Below are 10,109 nucleotides of genomic sequence, written 5' to 3' on the forward strand. Positions count from 1 at the left end.
CTTAGCGGATCCTTGACTCCCTAAATGTTGGGGATGCATACCTAAAATCAAGGAGTTTTGATGTAAGATGGAATAAATTAATTTTGAATTAATTGATATCAAATCTCCTAATTAAAATCTTATTTTATCATATTAGATAACTTGTAAATCAATAGGATTGATTGACAAATTAGAATCTAATAATGATTAGATTATTTTAGTTAAATTTTATGGATAATCTTTAGAAGTATCCACGTAATTCGGTTACACAAATTTAATTGAAAAAAGAATTATCTTACCAAATTATCTAAAGATTCTAATATAGATTACAAGTCTTAAATGGTAAGACAATTATTATAAGATAATTAAATGGATAAGGCTAAACTCTAAAGTGTTTAGGACACATAATCTATTTAAAACAACACTCCGAGTTTGATTAGGACCACATATGCAAGTCTCTTAATGTGTTAGGACATAGTTGACATTTTTCCAAAAATGTTGGAGTGTCTTAAATAATCATGGAACTTTCGTAAAATGTTAGGATGGATATCTAAATTTGTAAAGTTTCGTAAATGGTTTAGGATTCTAATCAAAATAATTTTAATTAGAATAAACTACTAATCTAGATAGATTTTCAAATCGTATTTGAATTTATTAAAGTTGCTAATAGGATTAATCACTTTAGTAAATGATTTGATTAAGGTGTCTTGCAAATTATGTTTTCACGAGAATATGTCAAATTATTCGAATTATGGTCTTCAAATGTTGAGTAACGTTTATCAAATGAAATGCAAGAACATCATCATATGAAGCATGTTTGTATTTACTTATGTGTTTGTAATTAGATTATTGATGTATGAGGATGGTTATGGACTAGAGATTTAATATGATTGTGGATGAATGGTTGAATGGCTTTTTATGGTAATTTTTCAAATAGGATCTACGAACCCTAGCTTATCTCTTACAATCTAGGTTTGTAAAATTATCTTCTCATCTAACTCCCCTCAAATGTAACTTTAGGTTTTTACATTCAATTGTAATTAGAAATAGGATTAGATTAGGTAAGAAATTTTGTAAATCTGAAGATGGAGGTCCAAGGCGCCATGAAGAGCTAAAGGTGGATACAAGTTAAGGCATGAAATGCTTAATGTATGCTATCTCCTAAGATTTGACCAACTAGTTTCCTTTAGTGGCTTAAGGAAACTAGAGTTGAAAAGTCCATACCATCCTAGTAGAACAACAAGTGATAGATTTAATTTTATGGGATATATTAAATACTATGCATGCTAATCAAATAAGACCTTAATAAAACGAAAAGGATAAAATCCCTCATAAAATATTGAGTCACATATCATGCATGATTAAGTTGCTTTCCACCACATGGCAAGATACCTTACCTGTTCTTTTAATCAGAGGCTTGTTGAGCACACTCAAGGCCACAGTTTTACACAAGTATATTCAGGCTATTGGTGGGTCCTACTCAACTAGTTTCATAAAATCCAAATGCTCAGAAACTTGATTATTATGAAACCAAAGGGAATAGTTAGGCAAAGTATATACGATATATTTAGACAATGAGTTGTCACCTTACTGAATCTAGAAGTCACATAATAATGTGATTGATAAATTATCTACTCAATTAGGCATATCATGTCTTGTTAAGCATACTTAATGTTATGGTGTTGAACGGGGTCCTAGCCCATTAGAAAGATTCTAAAAAAGACTTTTCAAAATGACTTTGAGGGTTGCCATTTTGCTTATAAAATAGTGGGAAAACTATTTAAAATTCTAAAACCTTATTTTAAATAGTTTATGCATATCATTTACCTATTGCTTTTATTTATTTTATTCAAGAATATTTATATACATCACAAATGTCTAATAACTTGTAACTTCATAGCATCTTGGATGCAAACAAACTCACTACCCTAAATTTCCTAGATTGGTTTTGGAACCTCAAGATTGTTTTGAAACAGGAGAAGAGATCCTATGTCTTTAACACTCTTATTCCACCAGTCCTTGTTGATGATGTTAGTGCTAAGGAGTGGGATGCATATCAGCATCATAAGGATGATGATGAGAAAGCAGTATACGTGATGCTATCGAATATGACCCCTAAGCTCCAAAAGTAGCATAAGCACATGGTTATCCAATCTATGATTCTTCACCTTAGAGAATTGTTCAATAAGGAGGGGCACAATGAGAAATATGAGATCTTTAAGGAATTGTTACTATGTAAGATGGTAGAAGGTAGTTTTGTCAAACCCTATGTAGTAAAGATGATTGGACCCATTGAAAGGCTTGGACAATTAGGACTATTGATGGATAATGAGCTAAGTATAAACTTAGTTCTGCAGTCTTTCTTGATAGCTTTAGCTAGTTCATGTTGAATTTCCATATGAATCCATTGGAAGTCACTTTTTCCAAACTTTTGAATATGCTGGACACAGTAGAAAGGTCCATCAAGAAGGATAAAGGAGCCTTACTTCTTGTTTCCTTTTTAAAGGCCCAAAAGAAGCCTAAAAAGAAGAAAGCCTAAAAGGGGAAAAGATATAGTCCCAAGCTGAAAAGGCAATTAAGCCTAAGGGAGGTGTAAAAAAGGACAAAAGGATTTACCATCATTATGACAAGCTTGGGCATTGGAAGAGAAATTACAAGGAGTACCTGGCTACATCAGCAAGAAAAAAAAGGTTGTAAAAGTTTCTAATTCAGGTACCATTTGTTATAAAGGTATATGATACCTTATGTTGGTTATAATATGTATGATATATTGCAAAGATAAAGGACAAAGATGAGTTAGATCTTAGCTGAGGAGGTGACCACATTGATGGACTACATAAAACCTTGGATGCTACATATGGGTGGTTGCACTCCTATTTATATTTATATTTATGTTTTGATTTGTTGGATAATTTAATTAAATATGTTGAAACATTTATTGCCATATGGATGGCTGATGAAACATTTATATTTAGGATTTGGTTGCTAAAGTTTTAATGTTTAAGGTTTGGAAAATTATTTGGAATAATTATGTTTTGTTTCATTATCCACATTTTATATTTTCCATTACATTAGTGTTTGATCAATTACAAATTGCGATTGATATCAAATTATTTTGATTAAAATGAATATTAATCAATTAAGATTTATGATTAATTGATCGTATGGAATGAAAATTGTTTCATGTAAAGATGGAATTTTCTTATGAATATAGCATAGAGATGGTTATTCAAAAGAAAAAAATAAATTTATATAGTGATATGATTTGGTCCATGCTTCTCCAATACATAAAGCCTATAATAATACTACTTAACGATATGATTCCAAATATACATTAAGATGTATGAATGTAACATCAAGGAATATTCAAAATAGTTTGAATATTACTTTCACAAAGGGTCTTGGAATTTAGTGGGAGCATGAAGACACTAAGAAAAGAGTTTATTAATATTATTATGTTACATTAGAACTTAACACTTATGATTTTGCATAGAGATGCATAATCAATAAAATTAAGTGTATGAAAGCTCTAAGGATTTTGTAGAATACATTGAAATGTATTATTCAAATGAGATGAATCTACTAAATACAATCTACATTGAGGTTTTACACCTTGTTCTAGCAAAAGGGATCTAAAGAGTTAAATTTGATAGAATATATAAGTGTACTTATCTAATACACATGAAAATGTTAGTGGGAGTGAATCTGATTCTTTGGTGATATAATTGCATAGGATACAATGTGTATGTAAAAAAACTATAAAATTTAAAGTGCAAGCGGCACAACTTAAAGTGACAAAATCATACACATATATATAAATAAAGTCATATACATCCTATTGAAGGTTCAAATAAGAGGATATTTAGATCATTAGTTCATTAGTTCACTGAACTAATAAATGGTTCTAAACATTGTTAATGTAACAATAGAACCTTATAAAACCAGGTATCATTGGATTTGAATATAGCAATATGACAAGATGTTATGACGTCACAGAGATAAAAGCAATTAACCACATTGACGGGCACAAGTGAGTCTACATAAAGACATAATTGGTAGATGGATTAGACCCACACATGATGAGGTAGCAATTTGTTTTGTGCTAGTGGGGATTGTTGGAATAGGCCTTATAGCCAATTATTATCAGTTTAATACTTGCAAATGCACACAGAGGTTTGTACAAGTAATATAAAGGTAAGTTAAGTATCATTTCACACAGAGGCTTGTACCTATTCTTACTAAGTATTAAATTTATAACAAAGTAACCTTATCCATGCAATCAATTTCAAATGATAAATTAAACTAAAAATAATTAATTAACTGAATAATTAATGAAAAACAAAATGTCACTAAAAGAAATATTAACTCAAAATCGAGGATTATGGTGTTTTTCAAACTTCATCTGAATTAATCATTCTTCTAACTTAGATTCATGGAATACATGGTTAACCTATAATTCATATTATGTACGCATTTCTATTGAGATCGTGCACACATACCTTTCCAAATTAATCTCATATGTCTAAGCAAATTAACTAGAAAAAGTTCATTACATTTGTGTTCTAATATGGTTGCCTAAGTATTTAGGTATATGTTTATCCTAATCATGAACCTATCACCTAACTTCAAAGCAAATCGAACAAAGGCTATTCAAAATAATGGTCTATTCTAAACTCCTTCTATCGATTTCCATTCAAAGACCCAATACATTTCAACCGGTGATCAAGCAGTGAAAGACAATAAGTGCAAAATTGAATAAACCATGCAATTTCCATTAATACCAAGCAAGGAAAAATCAAATATTCAAACTACATAATGGAATAACCATAATCCTAAAAAACAAAATTAGTTTATCATCATTTTTACAGCAGACATAATTAAATCAAGAGAAAAGATCATTTTTATAGAAAAATAACAAGAAGGAAATGAAGAGTAAAGAAATATCAAAGCCTCTTTTAATCCTTGATATTGGATTGTTTTGATTTATTCTTGTTTCTCTCATTGGAATGCCTTTTCTTTTCTTTCAAAAACTGTTGTTCAATGCATCTCTAAATCCCCTTCTATCAGCTGCAGAAAAAGACCTATTTATAGGCTCTAGAAAACCCTAAAACCTCATTTCCTAATTGGTTGCATGTTAATAATCCATTACAAAGCGTCACAGCCTTGCTCCAAGGGAGTTACAGCACTCCTTAATTGTATATTTTTTTTCTGTTTTCCAACTAGAGTTACAACACTCTTCATTAGGTGCTACAACATTGGACTTTTGAGTTTTTCATGGATGCCATAATGCAGCCTTGGGCGTTGCAGCCTTGAGCTTTACAAGGCCGCAGCATTGCCACTTATTCTGCCTTGATGTAGAACTACTGCAGTGCCTCATATTTCAACATGAGTTTCTCCTACCTCGAGGCTGATCTAGGCAAAATGGTACATGAAAGTTGTAAGTCTACCTCTTAGTTTTGTAATGGTCTAAGAATCACTTTGATTGGGTCTTTGTAGCTAAAGTTATGTTTGAACCATCGCAACATATTCAGTAGAAATCTGCACTTAGTCTCCATTGCCTTGTTCACCAACGTTTAACTTTAACCATATGTAAACCTAAAATATTAAAGACCAAATTAGCATTAACTTAAATTGAGACTTTTAACATGAATTTGAACTAAAATTACTAGAATTAAAGTAAATTAATGTGCTTTTAACTAATTAACTAAAAACATAAAACCTATCTAAAATTGACTCAAAATACAAGGACTTAGCTATTTTATCATCTCAAAATGTAGCCAAATAACTCTATATAATAGAGTTATCACATTCCTAAACTTAACATTTTACTAATCCTCGAGCAAAACTAAAACAAAGAAAATGAAATAGCATGGTTGAAAACATCAATTGAGAGATCACACCAATTCATTAATCACCTTTATTTCCTCATCAATTGTCTTGTCTTCCCAACTCAAGCAAAGCATAAATTTCATTTAAGTTTACATTTTATTCCAATGTAAGCTCATTTTTCAAATGAAATTTTGTGTGTGTATGTGTGTGTGTTCTTTTATAATGAATATCATGCATTTCAGATAAGTTTATGCTTATGCAAACCTTAAACTAGCTTAGAATTTCATAAGTTTGTTTTTCACCTCTCTCTTCATTAATTTAGGTTCACACTTTACTTGGATCCTTAGGACTTTGTTCGGCTTGAACTGTACGGCTAGGGTCAAGGTAGGATATAGGATATTATATAGCTTAAATTACCTTAAGCACATAACTGTTCTAGGACCTATATAGCCTTATTTTTCTTTCTTTACAAGTATACCTTCTTCTTTCATTTTACTGTTCATTATCAACCATGCTGTTTTTTTTTAGTTCTCAATTCCTCACCCATAAACTTGTTTCTTTCAATGATAATGGGATGAATGCTTCACCTCATATATATATATATATATATATATATATAATTATTCACTTTTTTATCAAAAAAGTTGCAATATATGTTTCTTAAAACAATGTACATGCTTAGCAATGAGGGGTGTAGAATTGGAAAATTATTTAAAAGCTAAGCTCATTTGTTTATGCTTGATAAATAAAAGGAAAATTTTTTTTGCTCCAAGGGGTATAGTAGGGATAATATCTAATTGGGTTAGCTCGAAAGGCTCAATCTATCTAACAATGTCCTAAATCATTTCCTACTTAGGTGTCTCCTAAGATTTTGCCTCAAGAAAGGATCAAACAAATTCTAAAACTTTAACCCTAGTCTAAGAATTCACATTCACATAATCATTCTCTAAATGTATATAATAACTCAATATAAGAGATAAAGTGCTCAATTATGGAAATTTTCTCTTACAATGTCACTACACATAAGAATTCAACATACTTCAACTCTATTCATGCTTACTAAAAGTGACAAAAATAGCAAGACAACTAGGTTTTATCATTGGATAGGCAAGTCAATCTCATGGTGCATTAACTCTAGTTTCATTTTTTATACATTCCTAAGCTAACATGCGAAGAAAATAAATATGCAAGATACTAAAAAAAATAAAGCATAAAAAATAGAATCTTTAAATCCCCCCAGAACTTAAAGTTAAAATTATCCTTAATGTTGCTGAAAGTAAAAGAAAAAAAAAAGAGACTCCCCTAAGCTTGTGGATGAAGTCAATCATCATCATCCTCCACAGGAGCATAATCATTATCATCTGAGGTGGGATCCTCAAGTAACATGGGGAAGGTAGCCATGTCCATGCTGATATGCTCAGCATATGCTCGCATCATGCCTTTAATCGCTTTGGAACACCCAGCCTGGTGGTGCATGCGACGCTTAAGGCGTTCCATTCATTGAGACATGGAAAGATTCTAGGTATTCCGCTATGGTTGAGATGCAGCCACTGAACTTCCTCCAATAGTAGTTTGCTCACACATGTGAAACCTGTGGATGATTCCACCATCTAGTGGTGGTAGTTTTCATTAGATGACAAAACAACTCCGGCTTGACAACATAAGGTAGTTTTCAAGGATGGATACCACTATCCGTTAGATGGTGAATAGGCTAACATGATAATGTTGTTGAAATTAATTACCCAATGTCAATAGATTTTACGGGCGCAATTGCGTACAAAAGTATCACTTGATCTTTAGTTACATCACTCAAGTGTTTAACAAGAAATAGCTTTACGACCAAGAAATAATACCACACCTTGTAGTCACTGTTCATGGCATTAGCTTTGAACGAAATTGGAACACCTTTGCACACTTTCCATTCAATACCCAAAATGCTAAGAAACCTCATAACTTTATCCAAATTGACATCACTATTCATGAATTGGTCATATTCATTGTTCTTAATGTCAAGTGTATTGTAAAATTGATTAATAGTATGAGCATCAAACGATACCTAGCGTTTTCAAACGAATGCTTGTCCATCTTCATGATTAGCTACGTTGGCATAAAATTCTCAAACAACAAGCAATACCACTGCCTCTGGTTATGCGTAAAATTTCTCCCATTGCCTTGCATCGATAATGTTGTAGATGCTAGGATCAAGTCTTTTCTGAACATCAATACCATGTTTTGGAATTGGAACTTTTTGCACTAAGGACTAGGTGTGGTGTTTCTTAACTTTGGCTGAAATAAATTCACTTCGATCAAAACTATTCCCACTTCCACTAGCATGTGTCTTTTTTCTTTGGTGCCATGATGATTATTTGAATACCCACACAACAAGCAACATACTTTTAACCATAACTAGTTAGAATACATTACAATTAAACGATCCATATACACAAAATAATTTATGCAAACTACTCAACTCCAAAATAATAAAAATAACACTCATTTCCACATACATCCAATTTAAATTCTAAGTGCAGAAAATTAGATTTTTCAGTATACCCATTATTCAAAAATTCTAATCTAAGCACAAAACTTAAAATTTTTTGAAATTCATATACTACACTATCAAATCTAGCATATACCCTTCAATCCTAATCAAACCCATCTTCAAAACACAACACCAATAATCAAAATAAATGGAGAAGAAAGTAGAGCATTTACCACAATTTCCTATACTCGGATGCTTATAAAAAAATAAAAATGCTCTAAAATTTTCAAAACTCAAAGTTCGATTCTAGGAAATTGGTGTTTTGAAGTGATATTATGATGGGTAAGTGAAAATGTAGTGAAAATTTTAAATAAGGATAGAGAGTGAAAAATACTACGTAGGGTTGTAAAATTGGGAAAAAGAGGTATATATAGGGCCATGGGCTCGACATTATAAAATTTTTGGTTTTGGGGTGTTGCACCAGCCAGGAGTTCTACTATTAAACTTGAAAGATGCACTAATGTCGTGACCTTCCACGGCTAATGTTGCTACAATGGCAACTTGTCTCTCTTTTTTTTAATAATCGAATTAAGTATTATTATAAGTATTATTTACTTGCAAAAAAAAATAAAAGTAATTAGTAATGTGAAAAATAAACTTAAAAATTAGATTAATATTAACTAAGAAAAATAATTAATGAATAACCAAAAATTGCTTTAGTATATAAAACTTGGGTTGCCTCCCAAGTAGCGCTTTCTTTAATGTCTTTAGCTAAACTCTCATTTTAGCTTAGTTGGGATTAGAAAGACTAATGGAAGAGTGTTAACGGTTTATGTCACCCCTCAATAGTTCTTCAACCAATACCTATTCACCTTAAATTTTACATTTGTTGTGCCATCCATTAATTCCATGACACCAGATGGAAACACTTTTGATATAAGAATTAGTCTTGACCACCTTGACTTCAATTTTCTAAGAAACAGCTTTAAATGAGAGTTTAATAGTAATACATGTTACCCAAGCTCAAACTATTATTCAACAATCTTTGTGTCATGACATCTTTTTATCTTCTCTTGGTAAATTATGGCATTCTGATAAGCATTTAATCATATCTCATCCATCTCGTTTAATTAAAGCAATTGCTTTTCACCCACTGCTAGATTTACTCAAAGCACTCATCATAATCATTAGCATATTTTAAAGATTTGAAGGTATTGAAAGTTACCTCTTGTTCCTAGACTCTCAAGGTAAGCTCTCGTTTCTCTACATCTATGAATGCTCGGATGCTATGCAAGAAAGGTTTCCCTAGAATGATTGGAACCTTTCTATCTTCTTCCATATTGAATACCACAAAATTAGCTGAAAAGATGAACTTATCCACTTATACTAATACATCTTCTACAATGCCATGCGTATACAAGATGGTGCAGTCTACAAGTTTAAAGTCACTGTGGAAGGCTTGATTTCTCCTAAACCTAGTTTCTTATAGATAAATAGTGGCATTTGGTTGATACTAGTTCCTAAATCACTTAATGCTTTTGTGAAATAGTAAACCTTAATAGTGCACGGTATTGTAAAACTATTAGGATCCTTGAGTTTTGGTGAAAGCTTGCTTTGTATTATTGCACTACACTCTTCAGTGAGTACCACTATTTTGAACTCACCCAATTTTATTTTCTTTGACAATATTTGTTTTAGAAACTTAACGTATGAAGGCATTTTCTCTAAAGCCTCTGCAAATGGTATATTGATGTGTAACTTCTTGAATACCTCCATAAATTTCTAAACTTGGTTTTTGATAACTCTATTATATAGAGTT

This window comes from Theobroma umbraticum, unplaced genomic scaffold, assembly GCF_002168275.2.
Source record: "Theobroma umbraticum cultivar Fairchild unplaced genomic scaffold, ASM216827v3 scaffold_2.0, whole genome shotgun sequence".
Classification (NCBI taxonomy): domain Eukaryota; kingdom Viridiplantae; phylum Streptophyta; class Magnoliopsida; order Malvales; family Malvaceae; genus Theobroma; species Theobroma umbraticum.